Source organism: Vidua macroura, chromosome 11, assembly GCF_024509145.1.
Source record: "Vidua macroura isolate BioBank_ID:100142 chromosome 11, ASM2450914v1, whole genome shotgun sequence".
Taxonomy (NCBI): domain Eukaryota; kingdom Metazoa; phylum Chordata; class Aves; order Passeriformes; family Viduidae; genus Vidua; species Vidua macroura.
In genome coordinates, this window is record NC_071581.1 from 11,207,749 (window position 1) to 11,232,907 (window position 25,159).

The window sequence follows — 25,159 nt, forward strand, 5'->3', positions numbered from 1 at the left end:
TGAGACAGTGTATCTTGAGACAGTCTTATTATCTGAATGAATGTTTTCTTGATGATAGCAATGTTGCAGATGTTATATCAGGTTACTTGAATCCCCCCTGAACATTCCTAATGCAGAAAGATGACAGATAAAATAAAAGGGGAACAATGAATCCTGATAGTTTTAGTGACCCATCCTTCAGACATCAGCCTGTGTCAGTGATCATTTTCCTGAGCTCAGAATGCTGCCCATTGTCTGTGCATATGCTGTGCTTGAGTATCATCTGTTCACCAACAAGGATAATGGTTATGGTGGCAGGATCTGCCCAGACAATGCTTGCCTCTGTCCCCATGGGGATTCTACAGTGCCCCAAAAACTCGAGAGTTTGAGGACCAGTTGGAGAACATGACAAGCATATAAGGCAGAACAATGCACATGTACCTGCCTAACTCTGCACACCAAAAATATCTCAGACAACACAGATGATTCAGCAGCAGCAGTGCAGGTGGAGGCCCATTAGAAATTAAAGAAAATGAGACATACCATGGACCAGCAAATAACATGCCTATGGAACCAGCAGGCTTTTGTGCTCCCTCACAGACACAGTCCAGAACAAATCCTGAAAGGTAACAATCTCACAGTAGCAATGCCTACAAGAGATCCCACAATAAACATAGGCTCTAATCAAATGCATTACGATTTTTAAATGCAAATGCAGAATAGAACTGTCAAAATGTTTTATCCCTAAATTGTGAATGCTAACCTTCCCATACTTATTATATAGCAGTACATTTTAATTTGCCTGGAGCAGAGTTGAATAAAGCAAGCATCACAAACACAATCAAATGGATATTTGAAAGAACTGCTCTTCACAATAGCTGTGTGTCTGAGCAAAGCTTCAAATGTTGATCAATTGATTACCAAAATCAAAGAATACATTTCCCAAATGAGCTTCTGTAAAGCACTCAAGAGAACCAGAGAAAAGCAGCATAAAGTTCCATAGAACGGAAGTTTTCTCTAAAATATTTACAGGTGCAACTTTCTACTGCTTTCCAGGTTTATAACTTAGAACTGCACAGATCTAGAATGAGGAATAAAACACTTCTGCTAAATCAATGGTATGATTCAGTTTCAGTGTGGTAAATTCAGTCAAAAAAAGACAGAAAACGATTTGAAATTATCCAAAGGTATACTTTAAATCTTATAGCAAATCACAGTTTCATTGGTACAATTGCTCAAATTATTTTTTAAATCTTTAATGAACAAAATAATGGAAAAAAAAAAGTAAAATTAATCATAACTAATAGTGTTCTGTCCATCTGCCATCTCCAATGAGCTGGTTTCTGCTGTGCCATGCTGCTGTACTTGTACTTTTCGCCTTTCTTCCGTCAGTCATCTTTGCAGAACCACCGTCCACCAAATGCACGTGGTTTTTGCTCACTGACTTTAACCTGAAAAATGGGATGAAAAAAGGAAAACTAACTTTCAATCAGAAACAAACTTATTATTTGCTTGAGCTTTCCTATATTTTATCCTCCTTCTAAAGGCAAGTTTTCCTGTACCACCTCTTGCAGTAGCTTAATCTGTTATACTGTGCTGTCTTCACCATGATAAAACTTGAGCTGGGGTGAAAAGTCTTCAATAGAGCAAAATTTTGCTCTGTAGAGCAAAATTCAGGGTTGTTCATGAGCAATGAAGTCCTCAGCACCATTGTCTTTTCTACCCTGTCTTTGGAAGAGGCATTTGTCCTGAAGAACATGATGGGATTTTGACCCTGTCATGTGGCTGCTGTCTGGAAGTTTATAAGGGAAAAACCTGAAGGATCAAGCTCATGCTTTTGACTTAAATAAAAATTTTGCTCAGCAAAAACTTAAAATATCAGTTGAAAAGCCTTAACCTTCAGAATTTCTGACATTTGATATTGAGGTTCTGACTCCTCTAGGATGCAGACTTTATAGCACTTAGTCATTCCCAGGAGCTGCTGCTTTACTAAGGAGAAAAACCCCAGCCACCCACACCACATAACACTCAGTAATTCCTAGAGTAACAGAGATTACACTGATCTGCAGGATTTTTCTCTTTTCTAAACAAATAGTTTTCTGGAGCAAGCCTCTATGCTGAAATCCTCTTGGATAAACAGAGAACACTCCAGGACTTACTGCATCTTAAGCAAGTGAACAAATATTTCACTTATGATGCTTAGGTGATTGATTCTCTATCTGTACCTGTATCTTTATTTCATCTTCCACCTGGAAAAAAAAAGCATGGCTGAAGGAGCCTGACAGGAAAAGGGGAAAAAAAAAGAGAAGAGGACAGAAATGGTGGCTGGCCAATGTTAATAGAGAAACCAGAAATGTCAGAGATCAACAAATTAGAGGGAAGGGATATTTGGTCTCTCCTTATACTTTTGCAGATCATTTCAACAGAGCTTTTTTTCACTTTAACAAAACAGGATTTAGCTCCTATTGCCCTGTGCAGTGAGATAAGGAGTACTTTCAAGGATGACAAAGACAACACAGAAAACTTCCCATCATTCTGTGTGTCCTCAAGGTGCCAAAGGAGAGGCCCCAGTTTCTGTCTCTCACTGGTATTTGCTATTTTCCTAGACTCTTACCAGAAACACTCTTACAGCAGCAGGAAGAATAACATTTCATTCTACTCTGTCCTTGTTTGCTAGTTAATGAAAGACTTTGTGAGGTAAAAAACAGATTTTTTTTTTTTCTTCCAGTACTGTTATTCCGATAATGCACATGGACTTTTTGATCCTTCACCTCTGTATCATGTCTCCTTCAGTATTTCAGTTCAGCTCCTAATCTCAGGAGGAAACAGCAGCAATTCTGCCTCTGGGTCTTATTCTCATGTAGGTCTGCTAATCACATGAATATCCTTAGCCTTACAACAGGTGATTTAATGGTGTCATAACTCCCATTTAATTCTAAAGATCTGAGGCACACAGTAATTGCTTGGACAGGAGGCTGGGCACCAAACTCAGATTTCTTGTTAAACTCTTCCAGTGTTCATTTATTTTCTGATACTTCAGTTTTTTCTATTTGCTCTAAAGTATTTGCAGAACAGGTACAAAAGGTATCAGAGCAAAAAAACAAGTTGATGAGAGCAATTAAATGAAAATATTTAAATTGTTAATGGCTTTTCTTCTTCCATATGACTCTTTCTACACAAGAAAGAAGATGAGATTCTTCCTGTGCTAGCAGATAGCTGCATCTCTGCAGGGTTACTGAAGTGCTAATATTGATCAGACAAGATGGAACATGTTACTGAGGCAATTGGTCAGGCTAAAGCAGTGATGGCAGCACATGGCATATTATGGATAGCTGAAGTACTGAGGATATCTATCTTTCTATCTATCTACCTTTTTCCAAGATGTCTATCATCATTGAACTTTGCTACTAAGGAACAAGGGCAGCACTTAATCATCAATAGATAAATACTCTTTATGCCATTAATTGGGGACTGGGTCAGATTTTCCTTGTTTGTACCTTTGCTGGTCTTTTTTTTTTTTAGCTTCACAGTTGTGAGACAGTAGCATTTTCTCACAGCCTGTATGTGTTGTTTTGGGACTCGTGTCAGTAGCAACAGCACAGCTCTGTGTGTCTGCCAGGGCTTTTTCAAAAGAGCTCCTTTCCAGAAAAACAAAATAGCCAACAGATGAGGGTTACAAAATTTCAAACCCAGTGCCTTTTCATAATATCTGATCCATGGCTTGGAAGCAGCAGCAGTGTGAGCAGTCTCTGCACCTGCCCCACACAGGCACAAGTGTCTGAATAGCAAAGGGAGTTTCCCAGGTTATACCTGCTGCAAACCCACAACTTCCGTGGCTGCATTTTCTCTATAGTTAGTATTCAGCAATGACACTGCAACAGTGCAGGGCTGTGTGCTTGCTGGCATTTTTCTTGTTCAAAGCTTTTGAGAACACTTTACTGAGGCATATAATGCTGCCTTGAAATTGGCTTCTAAACCACATTTTGAGAAGATGAAACACAGGCTCTTGGCTGGGTGTTTTAGCCCTGTGCCATGGCTTGCTTGAGGCAGAAAAGCACCCCATCTCCCCCGTCCAAATCTCTCAGCTCAAGTCTCATCAGTCTGGCTCTGATCATGAGATTCCTCTCTAATGTAGCAGTTTCTCTCTTCCCCCCCCCCCCTGCCCTTAAGATTTTACATGACTTATTACAAGCTCTGGTACATAGATTTCCCCCTCTTACATGGTTTTAAACTCCAAGGAGAATTCATTTATCATTACAGAATCTTACATTAAAGACCATCTTGCTGGGGTAATGTCGGGAGTAATCATTGCACCTTCTTGTTTTTATCTGAAGTATTCCAAAAGGAGAGTTAGTTAGTCTAAATTAGGCAACAGAGTTTTTGCCTTGACATTTGGGAGGTCAAATTTTGCCTGTGACTGTCAACCTCTCAGAAGAGGAGATGGCATTTGGAGTAATCCAAAACTCCTGCAGAGTTACATTACTGTGGCAGCCAGATGAGTAAATCTAGGCTGAAGATCTATTGATTCAATTACTGCTTGGGGTCAGGACATGCCATAAATTATTAGATATGCAAATGGAAAACTCTGCCTGTTGATGAAAGAAAGATGGATGGGTTTCTTAAATACTCATAATTAGTGCAAAGACTAACTATATAAACTGATGTATAGTTATTTGCTTGTTAAAGACTTCTGTTTTTAAGTGTTACCTGCGTGCAGGTAAAAATAATTACTTTTTTTTTTTTTTATGTGCATATCATATTTTAAAAAATAAATTTAGGAAATCATTTGGAGGTGTTTTGAACTTCTTCTGCAATGCCCCTTGATTTTTGGAAGCAGTTTCAGAACAGTTCAGAAGATGGTAATTGTCATTCTGTTCTCACTTGCTGTGGGGTAAATCTGCAGCACTGCCCTGCGCTCTGTGAACACACACTGACAATGTATGTGGCAGGAGAACCATTCCTTTGCCAGTGGAGGTAGAGTGTGGAAAGAATGCCACAGACTAGCTCAGGTTTGTGTATCTGCTGGAGAGTGAATGAGCTGGCACACGATAACCTGACCTTATTACAGCATGAACTCTGTGGCGTTTCAAGAGATTTTTCTGGATAGGAAAAAAAAAATGCAATTAAGATATTACTCTACCACACCTGTTTTTGCTGTTGCTTAAATACATTATTTATAGTCTTATTTCTCAGTGTGATTAAAGTTGGAAGAACTTATCCCTACTTTAGTCATGTAGGAAGTCTGCTCCATCTATAAAAACTTGTTGAATTTCTCTTGCAGATTCTCTCTTTTGGGAGAGAAGTTTTTACTACATGTAAGACAAAATGATTATGAGAGTGAGAATAACGTGAGCTGTTCAACGCCACCTGCTGCTGCAAGGGGAAATATATTCCCAGAGGCACCTTGGCTGAGCAGGAACAGATGCAGAACCACTGCTCCATAGTAAGTTTGCAGAAATACATCACAATGCATGAGGGAATGCACTTTCCCAGAACTGATGCTGACTTTCCCAAGCAGTCTGTGGAAGCCCAGGGAGTTTCTAAAGGATCTAAAGCATCACTCCCTGGTTAGTAACTTCCAAATAATTTTCATTTCTGTCACTCTGGATAGAATGTTTTTCAAACTTACTATAGGCTTTCTGAAAGCTCCTATTCACTACCTAAATATTAATCTCTTGGCCACAGCTTTTGCTGTCATTATTATTATTTTAATAAGAGTTCACATGGTGGGGTTTGAAAACTAGACAGTAAATTAAAAGCTACTAAAGTATTCAAGTAGAGATCAGAAATTAGCTGCTAACATGCAGTTTATGTAACTGAATAAAAAAAATTGGAAATACATTTCAGCTATTTATAATATACACCAGTTTGAGACAGAAATATTCTGTGTTTATGCAGGTACAGAACCACCAGAAGCAATGGAAGGTAAGAACCTGCAGCTCACCTTTTGTACCTTTGAGAGTGGTAGAAGCCAGTTTTGTGGGTAAGAGTGATGTTTTGAGTGGTGGTTGAACTGAGATGATCTCATTCCAGCATGACACCAATGTAATTTGGGAACAACCCCTTGAAGGCAACAAAAGTGTACTGGAAGAATAATAAAAATGAGAGCAAACAATCAGTTTTGAAATCTTTACCTATAAAATTCTGACAATCATTTTAAGCTTGCAAGAAGGCTACAAGAAACACCTCAATATGTATAATTCATAATTTCTGTGTAGAAACACTAGTCATAAGGAAAAAAATTATAACTTTTAAATTATTCAAAAGATGTTTCATTTAAAATGTTAATGTTAAAAATTATTTTTTTAATATTCATTTTAATCCTATTAGTTCTACTCTGAATCAATCATGAAAGTATCAAAGTTCCATTAACATTTCATTAACCAGATAAAGTACTCAAAAATGGATGAAATTTAAGAGAAATATCTGAAATAAAGAAGAAAATTAAGAAAAGCACAAGCAATAACAAATATCATACCTTAGTTTATATTTTTTTAAAAAATCCTGTATGTGGTTGACATAATTTGTAAAAATTGAATGAAGGAAAAATCCACCTTGGGGAAGTGAAGAATTGAATAAATTTAACTTTTGGTGTGACCTCTAACAAGGGTAAATTCTCCTTATTGCTGTTCAAGTCTTTGGTGTTCAAATGGGCCTGGGCACTTGGTACAGATTTGGGTCTCTTTCTGGAGGCTGAGAGGTTTCAGGAAAGAATAATGTTAGTTTTATAGAAACATTGCTTTAAACTTACAAGAAAGAAAGATGCTGTAGAAGTTAGCAGCATATTTGTATTCTTTAGTGTTCTTTATTTCTATACCCCCATTTTCCTGTTGTGACACTCATTTAATAAATTTCAATTAGGTTTGCTCTATTTAACTGCAATTTTGCAACAATAAAAAAGCATATTTTTCAGCAGCTATAATAATCTGTGGAAGAAAAAATTCTCTTCTAAACATTCTGGACTTGCATAAAAATGTGGCTTATTGATTAGCTGGCAAATATTTTAAAATTTTATCATGATTTAATTTCTATGAAATGGTACAATGGGCCCATTCAACCAACTTTAGCCTCATTCATGTACAGAGATTTTTTTTTAGATGGTACTCAGAAAGGGAATTCTTTACAGCTAACTCAAAGTACTTTTTACTGTCTGGTCCCCTCCCCTCAGTTTGCTTATAGCCAATGACAAACTAGTTATAATATATTGGATGTGCTGTCTCTTCTTTTCTTTTATTGCTTTCTTCTTTACTGCCTTAACAGAAAGTCTGTAGTTAAAACAATTTTTACAGCTTTAAAGAATGGAAGCAAATTCATATTTTTAGAACTTCAGCCAGAAGTAACCATATTTTCAGCTGTTGAATTTTCATTAAAATTTACAAAAGACCTCTGCCTTCACTGATTTATTGTTGCATTAGGTAAAACTACCCAGAGTGTATAAAATACTGTGTTACTCCACTTGTTGTCTGATCTAACATGTTATCAGTGATTGCAAGTACATTTTATAACCCCAGCTGCTGAATCGAAAAAAAGGTGATACAAGCATCAATCTCCAGGATAAAATCAGAGCTCTTTCTACCACGGTTTGACCTTACTGATGCCTTTGGATAGTCTTACTTGTCTAAGTCCTTGCAACAATTACCAGGGGTGGGTAGAAAATGCAGCTTTAATGGTGCAGATTGAAATTGTTAACAGCGTCAAAGACTCGCACACCAACCCCAGAGATTTCCAAGCACAGGAAAAATTTGAGGAAATTCTTGATACCACTGGAGGAAAGAAGGAACAGGACTGTAGACACGAGGCACAGATTTTATTTGTACTCTATTGTCTTCATCCCTGAACTCCACAGTATCGTTAGCAAATACAAAAAACTATAAATAAAAGATTTAGACCACAAGATACAGTTAACTCCAGCTGTAGCTGCCAAATCTTATTTATAGCATTAGGAGACACAGTTAATTACATGTCACAAAAATGTTAATTTCTGTCATAATGCAAGTAATAGTTTAAGAATGGAAAAGCTTCTTTTTGGACTAAAATGGTTTCTTCTAATAGAAGTCTGTTAATTTGAAATACCATTTCTGTTTATAGACTACAGAACAGGCAAAGAAAGGGTAAATGTGCCTTATTAATCTATTTCATGGTTCTAAATATAATAATGTTCAAATTAAAATATTAAATCCCATCAATTTTTCCAAAGGCAAATTACTGTAGGTAAATATGGATTAGAGATGAACAGAAAAGACTATTTTGAGCAGTTTAACTATTTGAGTTTTGGCTGCTTATTATTAACATTAAAACTATTTTGAATCAGTGTTTTTAAAATGCTAAATCTTCATGACCCAAAAGTGAATAAAAAAGGTCCACTTTATGAACAAACTCAACTGTTTTCCCCAAGAACCACTAATAATTTCAATGATTCTGAAGTACCTGGGATAAGTATTAAGACAAATATTATGTGAAGGATGGGGTTAATTATGCTGCATATAATCAGACACTGGTCACTCCACAAGTTGTAATTTATTTTCCCCTTATTTGCATTTAACTTCAAAGGTATTTCAGGAAATGTAAAATAACATGATTCGAGCAGTTACAAAGATGATACGCATTTAACTTCAAAACTCTGTTTCAAACTCTTAAAAATAAATTACATACAATTTCAGGAAATAACACACCATTCTCATGCAACCTGTAATTGTTGCCTCAAAAATAGTAAACTCATTTTTGTAGGGGAAATATCACAATTTAGGGCAACAGTATTCATCTGGCAGGTCTTATAGAGATACAAGGAAACAGTTGGGTAATTTGCATCAATATGCTAATCTAAATTCATAGTAGAGTCTATTTGTTCAAAATGGTCATACGACTGTAACTTTATGTGGAAAATTAGCAGACTGGTTTGAAGTAATATCCAACCGCTACTACAGAGCAGACAGTCTCTTCACTAAAACAGGGGGGGCTGCTGCCTTCTACAGCTTGTATTTATCATCACAACCTTGGGGTTTTTTTGTTTGTTTGTTTGTTTTTTAATTTTTAAATTTATTTTGAAGTGGGAGATTCTTTTGAGTTTGGGTCCTTAGGACAGGTTTACAATCCCTGTGCATATGAACATACCAAAAATTCCAGCATCGAGGTCAGTACTGAGCTTTCTAAATACTTAACAAACATCTTTTTGTATCCCTTCATGTCAGATTTAATTGTCCATGGTGAAAGGAAATGCTAATCAGAATTCAAGGGAAGCACTCTAAGACATGTATCTTTCCAACCTGGGAAAGGAATGATCCTGGGAAAAGCATATAAAGAAAAAAGCAAGTTTTCATCTTATTTAAAACATCAAAACAGATTAAATGATTTAAAATTTTCATTATTAACTAATATATGGCTTTTATACATCAGCTCTATAAGACTGAGGTGCACTGAAGGAAAAGCTCCCTTCACAAATACCTTGTTCTTTTCAGAATCTGGCCTGGGAGGATGGTATTTGAGAAGTATTGAATCATACACTGCTTTCACTACTTTATTCTACTAGCTTTGAAAAAGATCTCTTTTCTAGTCTCTGTTCCACGGTTTCCCCAAATATTGCTAATATCTGTTCACTCCCTGCAGCTGCCCACCAGAGCAGCTCTTACGGGGCTGAGAGGAGCACAGGCTTGCTGTGCACTGGTTTATGCTGCTCCTTCCAGCAGCAGCATGCCCAGAGTAACTCCAGTTGTGGCAGCTTGCCACCCTGATTCCAGTGCTGAAAACCAGCAAAGATCCACACCCACAGCTGAGAAGGTGCCTGCAGCTACCAATACCTTTGGGGTAACTTATACTGGGACAAACCACATCAGAGTCACACCCTGAGCTCTTCCTAAGCTGGTGTCTTCCTTGGGGCTGCTTCCTTCTGGGAACCATTCCTGGCTGCGTGCAAGTTACAATTAATCCAAGGCCAAGTTGAGTGTAAGCACCTCTGAAAACCATCCAGGAAAGCCTGGGCCCACTGAAGCCAGCAGAAGCTTTCCAGTTGTTTCAAAGGTGCTCTGATGTCCCCAGAGGGAACAGTTCTTTGCATGCTTCTCAGGTCCACATTTGATCTGCAAAACAGATTCTTTGCAACTGAGGTATCTCTTAATTTGTTTTTGTGTAGCCCTAGCTAAACAATGATAATGCAATCCCAACTGAATATTATTTGCTACTACCTGTCATATGAAAAGTATTAAAGTTTCTTTTCATAGCTGATGTAAGCTTTCATCTGAAAATAGAGACCTTTAAGAACATTTTCTGCACAAAATGCACTAGGATATTTGAAAAGTTCTGTAAAAGTGAACATGTAATCTGCAAAATTATGGCAGATTTTGTTTAGAGAAGTCTCGCAAGCAGGAGGCTTGTGGCCCTGCACTTGCAGCAGTGCTGGCTGTGCTGGTGTGCACAGCTGGGCAGGGACACAGGTAGGCAAGGTCCTCGCCTGGCAGAGCTGACAGCTTCAATCAGGGTGACAGTCCAATTCAAAGTGACAGCGGTGGTGTTCAGAGGCTAGGAAGGGCAACAGCAAACCAAGATCAGGGGAAAAGTGGTCTGCAAGAGCACTGTTTTGAAGGGACCCAGATGAGCACACTGTTGCAATACCTTAAGGTTGGTCTGTTTGCTTTTTAATTTCAGGAGTGTCAGATTCCAGTGTGACTGCCCAGTTTTCAGCAAGCTGATGCAAAGAATAAGAATTTTCGTTTGGAATGGAAAATGACAGAGCAGGAGAACAGGAAGAGCATCTGGTAGGAAAAGCATAGGGAGGAAGTACCTAGAACAGCAGGATTTTTTCCCAGGTTTGGTTACATCTGTAAAATATCAAAGCATCCTAAATAAAGTGTTGTTGGGCAAGTGCTTGGGAGTGACAGGGATGGGCAGGAATGGCAGCAGTACAAGTGCATACCTATCTTAATGAAGTCTCACACCATGTTTGTAACAGCCCTTTAGAGAAATCATAGCACACCATTCTTAGAGAGCCAGTTTGGCACAGCTTCTCCTTATGTAGGAAACCACTCCTATGTTCTCCTGCAGGTATAGGAGTGAAATTATCTGCTGCAGTAAATTCACAAGTTTAACATTCCTTGCTACTGTGACCAAAGGTTAATGTTTTGCTGCTTGACTGAATCAAAATCACCAGTTGCCTATTACATATTTTTGTGGTCTTGCTCACACATTTGACTTCAGCAGACTTTGAGTACTCTAATTCCCTGAGTGGTAAATGAAAGCCATGTATGTAAGAGATTAAGTTTTGTTACTGCAGAACAAAGCAATTCCACAAATGGCTTTCTCTTGCAGCTGATTGGGTCACTGAGGGTAGCTCCAGGCAGCACAGGCAGCTTCTGGCTGCAAACATGCTGGGTGACCATCAGCCTGGTGAAAACACAGAGAAGGAGGGACTGCAGCAGTCTGGAACAATTACCTGGCTTCAGGGCTACGGCTTCTTTTGGCATAGATGGCTGTGTGCAGCAGATATCACAACATGTGGTGCTGAGCAGTAGCCATTCCTGACACAGATTAACACAGAATAAGAACATTAAAGACTTTTGGAGAGAAGAGGAAGAGGTTTGGAATATTATCTCATTTCAATCCACTTTCAAAAACTACAGAAAATTATTACTATTTTTGGAAAAAAAAACTAATCCAGATGCTCAATAACATTCCACAAAACTTTGCTTTATTTTAAATACTCCATAAGACTTGAATGGAGGCCCCTTTACAAAAATGAGAGTAAAAACCTGAAATTCTTTAAATTGATAGTCTAGTGTATGGCCATGCTCCTACTCAGAGTAACTAATTGGATAATTTAGCCATAAGACTGACCTGAACAATGCTACTCTCTTGAAAGTTCTCCTTTCTGTCACTTTGGCAGTGAGTGAATTTGAATTATTTGAAACTGTCCTTGCAAAGTTGTGCCTGAGCAGGGTCATGGAAAGCATCTGTGTGAGGCCCGGGGTGGAAGTGTTAACCAGAGATGTTCCATTTGAGAGCACAGGGCTGCAAGCTTCCCACTGAACTATAATGTACTATGCAAATGCCAAAATAAAAAGAGCTGAGGTTCTTTATTGAAAATATGGTGACAGTGTGTTGGTTCTAGAAGACGAAAAATAGGAGTAACTGAGGATGAGGAGGTGCACTGCAAGTGCCAGAAAGCAAGCCTGAAAGGTAGAAGGAGCAGGCTATTTCTCTTTGTTATCGAGTGAAATGACTCCACAAATATGACAATAAATCACTGCAGGAATCAATCTGAGTGGAGGCAACTGCTCCATGCTGATAATGCATCAATCAATATTTAATGTTTACACTTTAATTAATCTGCACGTAGGAAGCATTCTTTCAGTGACAAAAAAGTGATGAGAAATAAAACACCTTTTATATCAAACAGGGACGAATGGCTGCCTATCTGTGAGGCTTTGATTGGGCCCTCAATTGATCATTGCAGCCTCTTTCGATTGCACCAGTGTGCAATGTCACATTTGGGTATAAAGCAAACACTGTCTCTTTGAGGGAAGGAGGGGGAGCTTCTGGATCTGCTTTTGAGTGATTACAACTTAATCAGAACAAAGAAAGACTGATAGCAAGGTGAGTTCTTTGGAAAGACTGGGCAGAAGTAATTACACAAAAGGATTTTCAACATCTGCATCAATGACACATATCTGAACAGATTTTTACTGTGTATTACAAATATTGATACCTGCTAAGGCTTTACACAGAAAAACAATTCAGATGTTGACTGGTAAAACTGCCTTCCCTTATCAGAGCTACCAGTGGAGACTGAGAATTGGTCATTTTGTCACTGTTCTGAATGTCAAGGAAGGGCCAGGTGCTGTGGGGACACAGGAGAAGTCACAATTCCTGCCTCAGAGTGTTTTTCCTCACTGCTCTGTTTAACCCTTGTAAACTCTAGTTCCTTCTTTTTAAAGGGCCTGATTCATTGTTCATTGATGTCAACTGAATGACTTCTATTGACTTCGGCAGGCATTGCATTAGTCCATAGATGAATGGTATTGAAAGGCACAGTGATGAAAGACAAATGAAAAGACAGTGATACTAGACCAGTAATGTCCAATTATTCCTTTAAAAAAAGGAATACTACAGCAGTACAATCTCCATACACAACTAAAGCTTTCCTGTGCTTATGTCTAAAACAATTGTTTGAAATGTACAGACTTTTCACATCATAAATGCAACAGTAGCTATTCAAAATGCAGAGGGATTATCACACTGGAATTTAGCTCAATTAAAAATATTAGAGATCTGAATCTAGACACAAAATTCCCATAACCTTACAGTGGGTACAACCCAGGGAAATTTTATGCTATTTTGTGTGTCAAATTTGAGTTATTTTGCAAAGCCTATCATGAAGTTAGGATTGGACAAGGGACCTATGCAAATATCAAATAATTTTAAGCTTTTATGTAGACCTGCCACTAATTAAAAACAATTACAATTTTGGTTTGTTTTCACTGAAAAACTTTTGTTGTTTTACTAGTAAACAAACAGGAGGATTGCACTTAGGATCCAGTCAAAGCATGTTGCCAAAATGCCTGCCCAGATTTGGGACTTCTCGGTTTAGGGTGCTCTGTCTGCTGGCTTAGCCAACACTTGAACAAAACCAGGAATTATATTATAGTATAATATAATTATAGTAGTATAGTATAGTATAATATGCTAGAAGGAATTTAAAAATTATAATCCTCAGTCCTGTAAGTTTTTATTTCACTACTACTGGACAATATTTTTCTGTGGTTCACTGAATTTTTCTGTCTATTCCAAAAGTCTAGAACACTCAGAAACACAACCTGGCATTTTGGAATATCAGGAGCAGCAAAGTATTTCAAGCATGAATGACATCATAAGACTTTCCTTTGTTGGCAAGAAAGTTTTAAAACACAGTAGCGTACAAACATGGGAGGAAGTGTTCACTGAAGAAATAAAAGATGAATATGACATTTAGAATGCAATAGTAGAACTGAAGCTAACTTTTTACTTCTGATGTTTCCTCGCCATTCTCACATTTTTTTCCCACAGAACTTTGTACGTAGAGAGACAAAACCTCAAAGATTTCATAATCTTCATACGAATGGAGACAATGCCTTCTCACCAAAATCCATAAACAGCTTTTCAGCAGATTTACTACATACACACATATCTACATACAGAGTTACATCTGCAGTTTATATTTTCCATAAAAGCTTATTCCGCCTTCTGTGCAAATAAGTTGAACAAACCAAAAAAATAAAAGGGCAAAGTCAAAAGAGAGAAATGCTCTATTGTAATGCGTGGTCAACTACAAATATTTATAGAAAAGATGAAAACATTACTCTGAGCATTTCAGGGTTGCCCTAGGACAGCTATAACATGCATAGTTAATGTTTATGGAACAAAAGCAACTTACTGAATGTGAAATCTTCATTTTCCTCATTAGCACCCAAACTAAAGGTAAACTCACAAAAAAAACCCAAAAAATAAAACAAAACGGGAAAAAAATCTCACTTGATAAAACCCTGAAGCAACAATGCAAAAGCACTTAATGTTGTCACTCAAAGGCAGAAAAACTGAACAGAAAAAGTGGCATTTTCTGATTTTCCAATGATACGTCTTGCTGCACACAGCTGGAATAGCAGCCCAACCCAGAAAGCCCAATCCCAGCCCCCATGAACTACAGTTTCTGTGGTGCTCCAGAGATGCATGGGTTGGTTTGCAGCAACAACCCTGACATGCAGGGACACAGGTCACATACTGTGGCTTTGAAACATCCCTGAAACATCTGGGGAGACCAGTCCCTAAGTTTCTTTGCCACACTGCTGGAACCTTTCCTTTAATAAAGGAGATACTTCCCAGCCCTGGATCCTCCTGTCAGGGCTGCACTACAGCCAGTGCCCAGGCATAATCACTGCATCAGTGTCAAGCCTAAGCACCAGGGCACTCTCCAGCATCACGTCTGCCTAGAGCAGCTGGCATTAGTCCAAATACTTCCACCTTAGTTATATAAATAAGGAGTACCCAGTGAGATCTAAGACTACCAGTCCCTATTTAGCACCAGGGCTTAGGCTAGTTTTCCATCTCAGCTTGTCACAGCTGTCTGCTGCATAAAAAGAGTCTGAAATGTACTAAAAAACCCTGGAAGACTAATAATTCATTAAGATGACAAATGAAAAGTAAGTCCTATCGATCAAGAGTAGAACTTCTTGGTTATAAAGGAAGCATATATTATTCTGACAGTATTTTCACAAGATAAGCTGAAGTTACAAAGAAGACAACCAATTTGATTCAAATAACTGTCTCTCCTCAGAAACATTCATGATTGCAGTCATCAGGCACAAGTTGGTAGGGTAGTATTACTATTCCCATTTTGAAAAATTTGGATAACTGCATAATATCCAGGAAACAGGACTATAGCACTTACACAGGCTTTCTGAGAGCTGATCCTATGGAAAATGGTAAGCAAAGGTCTGACTCTGAATCCCAGCACTACTGAATAGCAGCGTGGAAGGATGTGCAATCACACACACACACACAAGATTGTGTCTCCTCCATCACCAGCATGGAAAAGCTCAGGGCTTATTGCACAGCTAATGAGAGCAAACACATTTGCAGCTGGCCTTCCACCACCTGTAGAAGGTGAAAATCAGCCAAAAGCCTACAAGACCCTCCAGTTGCGATGAATGGATGAAAACCAAAGTGTGGCTCAGATTCAAGCTCTAGACTAGTTACAGTACTGTTATACTGTGCCAACAGACCCATTTAGGAAAGGAGGGCCCAGAGTGAGAGGCAGTCTCTGGTATTCTGTGAGGGTAAAATGAATTAGGGCAGGCATCAATTTACCTTGGTTAGTTATGTTCTTAGTTACGCTGTATTTTTGTGCTCAGGGGCCTAATTTATAATTGTAATAATAAAATGTATTATGAAGTATAAGCCAAGCACATGCAGGTTCTAATTCTATTTCCTCTCAAAGGAAAGAGCTAAGCTGTTAAGCTCCAGGTTCTTTCAACATTTCCTATTTGCGACAAACACAAAAATCTGAAATCAGAGATGTACCACTGCAAGACTTTTGCAAAGTTCAGGTAAAGCAAGATAAATGTCTGCCTTTTGTTGTTTTTTTTTTTTAATGCTAAAATGATATTTCTAGTTCCTCAGTGTCAGAGCTGTTGCAATGCCTCATTCTGCAGGTAAACTGAAGTTACAGTTACCAATCCAGTTCAGACACTTCCACCACAAAAGAAAAGTTACCATCCCAAAGCTTCCAGGGTAGCACTTCTACCTACATTCTTGCAGAGAGAATCTCTGGGTCATCTGAGAGACCTCCCCAGTTCCTCAGGATGGGGACAACTTGAATTCTCTTAGGAGAATAGCTCTTACTCTGGCTTGGTTGTAGAACTCAATGAACAGCCCAGCTGTTAATGTTATATTAATTTTGCTCTTGATTGTACATGAGAACTGGAGGAGAATGTTCCATTATCTCCTTCCCTCTTGACTGGAGCACCCTGTGCCAGGCCCCAGCAGGTGGCTGGGCCCAACTCTGCAGGTCCCTCTTACTGGGACACATTTAGAAGAGCAGGAAAACAATTTGTATGTCTGTGAGAACAATGTAATGTTAATAGAAAACTATGTTTAATTATTCAGATTGTCAGTAAGTTATTAAAAAATATGATGTCGAAGAGCAAGACTAGCAACTGTACCATTAATCTACTTTTTTTACAGTATATAGTATTTATGCTATAAACAAAAGTTTTAATAATTAAAAAAAAAAAAGAAAATTACTGCAGTCATTTTTACTCTAGTTCCCAGTGATAAATGTTGATATTGACAACACATTAATATTGCTCAGCTTATTTAAGCTGAATAACTAATGAGGAAGAGTTAACAGAATACAACTACCAAACATAATAATGGTCCTTAATCTTATTGAAGAAATTGTTCTTTCCTCACATGAGCAGTGAGTCTCACTAATGTCAGCGGCCCAAATTTTGCAGTCCTTAATCACATACTGTTACCTTCAGTACTGTTGTTCTCAATTTAGGATCAAAGCCCATAGTTTGCTGGGGCCATGCTTTCAAGGGAGGATTGGGCCCAGACTTTTAATAAGGGGTTTGGTGGCCTACAAAGAGGTGATTAAGATCTTCCTTTGAAAAAACAGAAAAAGTAGAGTTCTTCTTTTGGATTATAACAGCACAGATAGCCATAGCTTGTGGATTTCAGAGTATTAACTACTAATCCACAAGTGAACTGAAAGGTTTTTGTTTGTTTGTTTTGCTATTACAGTATTTAAACTTGTCAACCTTCAGTTCTCAGTAAGTCATACTTAAGTTTCTTAGCAAAATATTTTATCACATCTCTGTGAGTGTGCCTAAGAGTTTGAGAGATCTCCTGGTTATAGGCAAAACCCAGGGTAGTTTTCTTTGTTTGATTTGGTTTTACTTAATGAATATCTTGTACTTCTGAGAACTCAAACCATGAAGTTTTGGAAACTAAGCCACAATATAAAAGTTTCTATTTTCCTTAAGTGACATTCAAGTATTGTTGTTTGTCAGCAACAAACAGAAAGTACTTAGTATAATTATTATAGCACCTCAGTAAAAATCAGACTCTAGCCGTAGGTGATTGCAGCTATAAAGTTTCCAGAATAGGAACAATGAGCCCTATGAAACTAATGAAAAAAATCTCCAACTTCCTCACTCCAAAGTCTGATTTTTACAAGGACTCCATTTCTTCCTGGTTGCCAAAAATGAACAGTTTATTTGAATATAGCTTAGGTCTCCAGGAAAACAATTTTAATGTAAAATTGAATAATGTTGCACCAATGACAGGATAATAAAGTGGTTTCAAAACTGAGCAATATTTAGGTAGTGTGCCCCGCTAATGAAAATGCAGAAATCATATTCTAATGATAGCATAACTAAGATGATAAATATCCATATATATCCTGTGCTGTACCACTGCACTGTAATCAAATCAATTAGAAATCTAATGACTGCTTTGACACAAACAGGTATTTAATGTGCTGAAAATGTACCAGATTTCCCCCCTCAAGTATTAGTAAAATCCCCAAGAAAATTAAAATCCAGGTCATAGTTAAATTCCTTTGAAACCGGGATTTAAATTAAAAAAAAAAAAAAGAAAAATAAAGGAAAAAAAAATTTAAAAAGTTTAGTCACTGTAAGAATTCTATGTGCTGTTACATTTTTATAAGGTTAAAGCTAAAAATAACATCAAAATCTTTTTAGAGTTTACATTAAAAAATCGACCAGGTGTGTTCAGAAACCCATCACACATCTGCCTGTTAAACAGATGCCAACCAATAAATTAATTAAAGCTACTCTCCTCTCAAAATAGAAAAGAGGAAAGAGCTGTTAGGGACATTTATGGGGTGACGTTTGCATGACTGACAAGTTTTTCATTCTTGGCCTCTATTGTACAAACCTCTGATACTTCTCAAACATTTTCTGAAAGGAAAATGAAATCCCTGTGAGAAAGAGAATTTAGTAACCTGTTTCAGGGCAGTCAGATTGATGCTAGAGATATGGCATGGCTGTTCATCAGCTGGGAGAAGTGAATTAAGGAAATGAGGTTTCAACAGGGACCTGATGAAAATCCTTGCTAATAACCCCAGCCATCACACTCAGGAAATCAGAGTTTGCATGTGAAATATCTCACTATCCTTTGTATGCTGTACTTCATTGTCACAATTAGCACCTCAGCTGATCAAGTGAAAAACTTTCTTGTGCTGATCTTAAATCCTCCTATACTTATAGAACCTGGAAAAATAAATAGAAAGGCCTTTGAGGAACAGTGAACAGTTCTGAAAGGGCAATGCAATTCCTTGAAACATAAACTTTTCTTGGACTTTAAGGACAAACAACATTAATTTCTACATTTCTTCTTCCAATTATACAAATTTATTTTTTTCTGGAAACTACACAATTGCTGCAAAAGGAATTAGTGGATGTAAGGGGTTATTAAACATGGCATTCACCCACTGCTCTTACACAGAAAAGGCAGCTCTCAAAAAACCAAAGCTGATTAATACGAAAGGCAGCTAACCTAAAAACTAAAACTTGAACTGAATGGTGTGTGTTAATCTTTCTCAAATACACTTATGAAAGCTAAATTTGCTGGTATTTGCCATTGCTATGCAGGCTAAATGTTCATGTGAATGATATCTCCACAGTTCTGAGCAAACCAGTAAAAAATAGAGAGTTTTGTCCTCACTAGTAATTTTCTCAGTCTCCTGTTCATCCACAGCTGCCTGAATAGTGAACACTTCACAATCCAGTGTCATTTGTGATAAACTTTGTTAAAAAGCCGCCATTCATTACAGGTAATTTCCTTAACCCTCAAGTCTCTTGTAAGGAAAAGATAGAAATTCTGTGTTATATATTTGCTCTACAAGGTCTACAAAAAGAACCTCAACATGTTAGCCACATTAATAAAATACCAGATCAAACTCTTAATAGCCAGCCTTAGACTCATTGTTTAGTGATGTTTGTTTGCCAGCCTATCTGGAGACACAGGGAAAATCTTAATAGCTCTCGCCACTCATTAGCAAAGTACCGTGGAGTCCTAATCCCATAAAGATATTAAACTATTTTTCCTTACAATAGCAACAAATGGAGGGAATTCTCATTACTTATGAAGATGTGGTACATTCTTTGCATATTGAGTTTCTTCTTATACTTTGAACTCTTATCCCCTATCACTCTGTTCCTCAGGCCGAGATCAAAGTAGGTCGGCCTTACAGAGCTGCAGATGAGTGGCCGCCTTTCAGAGAATATTAATGCCCTCCTGAAGGGCCCAGCTGGGGAGGAGGTGGGTTCCCCTGACGGGAGAGCCCTGCCAGCCCAGCCACACCAGGCTACCACTGGGGACAGCCAGCCCTGCCGAGGGGAGCTGCTCACTCCAGCCTAACTAGGTGGCCCAAATCTCAAAGCAATACTGAGCCCAGGTCTCTTTTGGAACTAGAGAACTGTGTAAATCTGAATTCTGGCAGACTGGCACAGAGCAATTTGTTTTATAGCAGGAAAATATGTGACCAATTTTGTATTTTGCATTGAAAAAAAATTCTGGTCTTTCTGGTTCCCCCTTTTGACTTCTCCAGTTTTACTTTTTGCTTCTCTGTACCTCAAGGACTGGTGTTATCAGTGAATTCATGGGCAGCTGGCAAGACAGTGTCCCACTCCAATCTTCCACCTCCAGCAGGGATCCTGCCATACAGGGCTTCTTTCTTGCCTTCAAATTTGCTTGCAAGACTTTTAAAGGGGAATAACTTTAGAGCTTGTTAAAGGTAAGAGTAAACATGCTAAGTACTGAGACATTCAGTGGGTATCGGAAAAGAAGAAATGTTATATTCATTACAGAGGAAAATCTAGTAATAAAAAGTATTACCTGCATTTATAGCCCTTGTAACCTAATTTTTGTGACAAAGCAAAGAAGTAAAAACATTCCTTTCTGCCTTTCAGTGACCCCTATAAGAAACCCCCCATGGAGTCATTTTGGATAGTAATTTGAGTGAAAATATATGCAGCCTTTACTTTGCTTGCTCTTCTTAAATTAATAACCCTTACTAATAATTAATCTAAAAGTTTCTAAAGGTATTTGCAAAAATGCCCTCAAATTAGTAAGCACTTAAAAGAAATAAAAAACTTAAAAGACATTATCCACAACATAAAAGAGTAACAGAACACGGAGCTGCGTTGTTCAAATGTTAAAACTGTACATAAAATACTCCTTCAATATACACTGCCAGTAAAAACCAAAGCAAAGCAGGTCATTAAAATGTCAGACTTGGGGCAGAGTGGAAAAAATGCTGTGTTTAAAAGAAACACGTAGACCTTTTATAATTATTTCCCCTTAAAGTTAACTGTTAAAAAAAACCAAAAAAAACCAAACCAACAACAAGTGAACCAAAACAAACTAAAAGTAACCCCCAAACAAACAACTGAAGTAACATCAGAATACAGTCAACTCTAGTCTTAGTCTTGTTCCTAAGCAAACCTAAGGACACTTTTTGAGTCTTTCTGCAACTGGATGTCAGCTTTGTTTGTGAAATGTCATTTTCCTTTTTTTCTAAAGCAAAAGCAGAGTGGTGAGTTCAAGCCACTGTTATCCATGTGATGAGTCTGCTACAGCTGAGTAGCAGTAACAGGAGCAGCAGAAACCTTGGGAGCCCCATGTGCATCTGGGGAATCCTTGGGAAGATGCTGAGGTTCTATGCACAGCCCTGTGCTGACTGATGGACTTTCACATTCACTGCTGTGGTGATGTGGAGTCTCATGCAGGATTTTAGTACTCTGTAAAGAGCTCACAGTAGAAAACTTCAATCCATTCTCACATGAATTAAAATTGCCCACTGAAACTGGCAAAAGATTGTCAGGATAAAGGAGATGCTATGGTAGTTACTGGGCAGCTGAAAGGCGCGTTTATGACACTTATTTGAACTAACCTTTTCTGCAGTCCAGTGCAGATGAACCAAGACAGTAAAAGAAAAGCCAAGTCTGTCTCTTCAGACACAAACTATGTTGCAGTACTGAAAATAAAATGTTGTCTATTGGTGTCACTTTTTCTACTCCCAAGATTTTTGAGCCAGTAACAAAGACTAATGTCCTTCTGACTCTTCAGAATTGAAGGTTTCCATTTCCCTTCTACTGGAAAAAGTGCATCATGGCCCCAAAGAAAAAAAAAAAAATCCATCTCACTGATTTTATATATTTTCAGCAAAGTGCCTGCATATGAAGTCAGTACATAATCTTCACTGAGCTGAGTTCCTAAATTGTGTCTAAAAGGTGACAATGCCCTAGGAACAGCTCTGTCCAGCAGGTACAATGCCATATTAACTGGGCTAGTGTATATCTGAACAACACCTGATGCACACAGCTAATCCAGATTAATTTTGTTTTCACTAAAGTAGTTGGCCCATAAAGCAGAGATAAATTTAATGATCAAAAAACAAAAAAGTTGTTCCCTCAGGCAGTGTCTGGGACTCCCACTGAAGTCCATGCAGGAATACAGGTAACTTATTTTGTCTTTTAATATCTCTGTAGCACTGTTCCCTGAAGCTAACAAACACCACTGCTGAAAGTACAGGTTGTCACATTTACAATCAGCAATTAAAACCAACATTCTTCTGGTTTCCATCTGATAAGAGCAGCGCTCAAAGTGGAGAGACAATGGAGAAACACATAATAGCACCAACAAATTCAACTTGTGTTTAACTACTCCTTTTTCTTCAAATCAGCTTCTGCAATGCAAATATTTGTAAGTTGGGAAAAAACCCTGTAATCATGTTTGATACATGTTATACTCAAAATACAAAGACCATGGGAGAATTTTGACCTTCATACTTACGAAGTTTCTTTTTCTACTTTCTGGCATTTTATGTGTTATGATCAAATACACCAGGAGGAGACAGAGCAGTGGACACAGTTTTAGACTGGTATAATTGACCCAGCAGGAAAACAAGGACATCCTTAGGCAGCTGTGGTTCCATGACTGTTTACAATAGGTCTGCTATGCCCCATATTCCTCACTAGGTATGATCACTAATTCTTAGTCATAGGCTTACAGTGACAATGAAAACAGCAAAAGCATACTGTATATGTATTTTTGACAGCTCTATGATTTTCCTTCTATGATTAAAATGATGAGCAATACTTAAAAAGGATTAAAATTAAATGTTGGAAAGTTGGTTTCTAGCCACACATAAAGCCTTCAAGGAAAAAGTCAAAATTTCACAAATTTTGAATCGGCAGGGTGACTTTAGAACACTTCAGTACTTCCTACAGTTTCATCAAACTATTCTGATCCTGTACCAGGAGCCTAAAGCCAGGCTGAAAGCACCATAGAAGTCATGGCTTGTGACCTATGGCTTTGATGAAGGCAGCACACCATGACCCTGGAGGGCTGGTACTTAGTTATAATGATAGGTTTGAACACTATTTCCTTTCTTATTGTCTACAGGTATTCAGGATGATAATCCCAGTTTAAACAGATTTTCTAGTTTCATGACATCTCTGGAAGTTCTAATTTCCTCAAAGACAAGCAAAAATGTTAATTTTACATGTAATCTTTATGCAAAATCAACTACTATCCACAGTGGGGATTCCAGAGCTTGGAAAGAGGGTTCATTTTGCATTCTTCAACCCAGATAAAAAAGAATGAAATAACTTTCTCTGAAAATAATAGCTTGCTTGCAGTTAGTTCATTGTGAGGGTGTCAGAAGCTTGTTCTTTACTGATTTATTATAAAATTACTGTTACTGTCTTCCTGGCCACAGGCTAAAACAGTGGCCAGTTCTCCATTACAAAACTGCCCAAAAAATGCAGTTTGAAAGTTCACATTAAATATTTCAAATATTTTCTTCAAAAAGACTTATCACAGATCTTCTGAAATCATGAGCCATATTCCAAGAAAATTCCTTAAAAAAGATGATTTTCATGAGCATTTGGCATTGATTGCTCAGGAGTTTAAAGAAACTGGCATTTATAGAGCACAGGCTCAATTGTCACCCAAATGCAGGCAATCTGCATTAAGCCATCATTTCTCCACAAACCTCATTTCTAGATATTGAGCAGGAAAGATAAAGCTCCACAAATACCACCTACTTACATATTAAGAGCACATCATACACATAACAGTAAATAACACCCACTCTCCACAAACAGCCTTCCTTCAGGGCTCCAATCTCCTGTAATTCAGTCTGAGTGTGAGCTAGAACAAATCATGGCCATCAAGCTACTTTGATGTTCTTATAATTTCAGAATCTTTTTTAGAGATCTAATCAGCAAAGTCTCTAGGATTCTTCTCTTGAAACTTCCACTTCCCAGAAATCCTTATTCTCATTCTCTATTCTCTGGTCAACTCTGAAGATTGTAGGCCTATTTTTTTAAATTGATGGTTTGCCTTTTACTCCAACAAGCATTGAATCACACCTACCTTGCCAGCAGGTATTGTTTCCCACTGTGCTGGAAGAGCAGACATTCCTATGGCAATGTGGTTAATTCAAAGCACGGGCTATTTCAGTTTAAAAAATGAAACAAAAAGCCAAAAACCAAAACGAAAGGGGGAAAACAAGAAGGTGACTCCGTATCAGCTCTTGGATCAGAGAGTGGGCAGGGAAAGCTGCAGCAAGGGAAGGCAATGCAAGGCCAAGGCACCTGTGCTCACTGCCCTTGGAGCCCAGCACAGCCTGCCTGCACAGAGCCACCTGTAACCTGTCTCATTTCCCTCCACTGCAGGAAGGGATACATTAGGAATAGTACAAATGAACTGGTCAGCTAGGAGGACTGGAGGAATTACAAGCTTCTACCAAAGGATGGTGATAGAACATTTTCAATCAGAACGTCTGCTTTCAGATGTAATGTTTGGCATTAGGAAAAGATGACTTGAGCCAACACAGGCTACCTGCTGGATTTTAGAAAATGTGCACATGCTCATTTGTGCCAGAGGGCATAGTGTACTATATCTCTACTATGAGTAGTTCATCTTTAACTGGCACAGTTATACCTGGAAAATGGGGTGATTCACACCTTTACTTTCTCTTCTGTTACTCCCTGCTGGAGACAACCCATCTTACAAAACAGCCTTGGACCCTGCAAGTTGCTCAACACATTTAAATGCTGTGCTGAGATCCAGATCTATAGATGCCTTAGAGAGCATTTTCTAAAAACCATAAGGATCTGATTTACCTTCATTTATGCTGTCATTATAGCACTGCAGTTTGAAATCAGTGTTCCGAGGCAATGGTTAGAAATCTAGCAGCATTTCTGTATGAGCTGTCATCACCATCTACACCACCACTGACTTTTTCTTCACTGATCCAGCTAAAAAAGAAAGAAAAAAATTGTTAGATCAGTTTGAGTCCAATTCCCTGTGCCTGTGCAAATGCTTCTCTTGGAACAGGGCAGGAGACGCAGCAGGGGCCAAAGCTGCTGCAGAAACGCAAGTGCAGCCACATTCCTCGATATTGGCGTAGGGGGCCAGACTGACTGAGAGTAAAATATCTTTAGGTGCATTCTCGTCTTTTTTATGATCATCAATTTTTTTTTCACATTCCAGATAGAATCCATCCACAGACTGGTGTTTTTCCGGTGGATTTGTTCACACAATACTTTATGTTGGCAGCTCATTTCTGTCTTAGTCATGTTTTCGTTTTTTCTTTTGCAGATGTTTACAATTACTCCTT

At 38.1% G+C, this 25,159-nt stretch overlaps 1 long non-coding RNA gene across 1 annotated transcript; it reads right to left on the bottom strand.

The window, feature by feature from the left end:
• Positions 1 to 1,232: 1,232 nt before the first annotated feature.
• LOC128813057 (uncharacterized) lies at positions 1,233 to 24,780 on the bottom strand. Its single transcript, XR_008438896.1, has 4 exons — positions 24,663 to 24,780; positions 6,458 to 6,672; positions 5,924 to 6,063; positions 1,233 to 1,430 (listed from the first exon to the last, which is right to left on the bottom strand). It is a non-coding gene; the product is annotated as an uncharacterized LOC128813057 (long non-coding RNA).
• Between the last annotated feature and the right edge of the window lie 379 nt (positions 24,781 to 25,159).